The sequence below is a fragment of the Taudactylus pleione genome, unplaced genomic scaffold (genome assembly GCF_031769625.1).
Source record: "Taudactylus pleione unplaced genomic scaffold, aTauple2 ptg000172l, whole genome shotgun sequence".
Lineage (NCBI taxonomy): Eukaryota > Metazoa > Chordata > Amphibia > Anura > Myobatrachidae > Taudactylus > Taudactylus pleione.
Window position 1 is genome coordinate 11,035,143 of NW_028284574.1, and position 745 is coordinate 11,035,887.

General features: G+C 38.7%; 1 pseudogene; it reads left to right on the forward strand.

The window, feature by feature from the left end:
- Window positions 1–328: 328 nt before the first annotated feature.
- On the forward strand, window positions 329–447 carry LOC148521264 (5S ribosomal RNA; annotated as a pseudogene).
- Window positions 448–745: the final 298 nt, after the last annotated feature.

Sequence of the window (745 nt, forward strand, 5' to 3'; positions counted from 1 at the left end):
TATTCTGGAATTACGCAACACAATATTCTTTGTATGTAACATATTAAAGCTGGATAAGTGCTAGTTATGCCCTCTTCATGGACAGGCCACACTCACTCTAAAATCAAGCATTTGGAAACCCCCCTCTAGAAATCCTGCGTTTGCCACTGGTAATGTGTGAACAACTACAGTGTGTCTATACCTTATGATCAAAGTATGCTTGTGCATAACTTTCTTCACAACCTCTTTTCATTAAACATTGGACTTTCCTCTCTGTGATAGTCCTACATTTTTACAAATCTGTGTAGTCCATGTGCAAATGAACATTTACCTCCGCTATATGAATTGAATCTACAGCCATACTTTACTGGACCTGCCCAATCTCGTCTGATCTTGGAAGCAATACAGCAATAGGCCTGGTGGGTACTTGGATGGGAGACCACCTAGGAATACCAGGTGCTGTAGGTCAACCTACACTGGAGGAGGATCGGGAAATCACAAGGGACAATAACTAATGAATTGTACACATTTATACAACATCATTCTATGGAGTGGAGATAGTATGATACATATACCATGTGTGTTTTGTGGAATGCAGATTTTTTTAAATATTTTCACCGCTTGGCTCGGTTATATATTTAAACCTGAGTATTGTATTAGTACGATCATAATTTCTCAACACGGTCAATGTCCAATTTTGACAAAAATATGCACAAGGGTTCACATCTTTATATGAACAGTGACTATTTCCCATTGTGGTCACTCT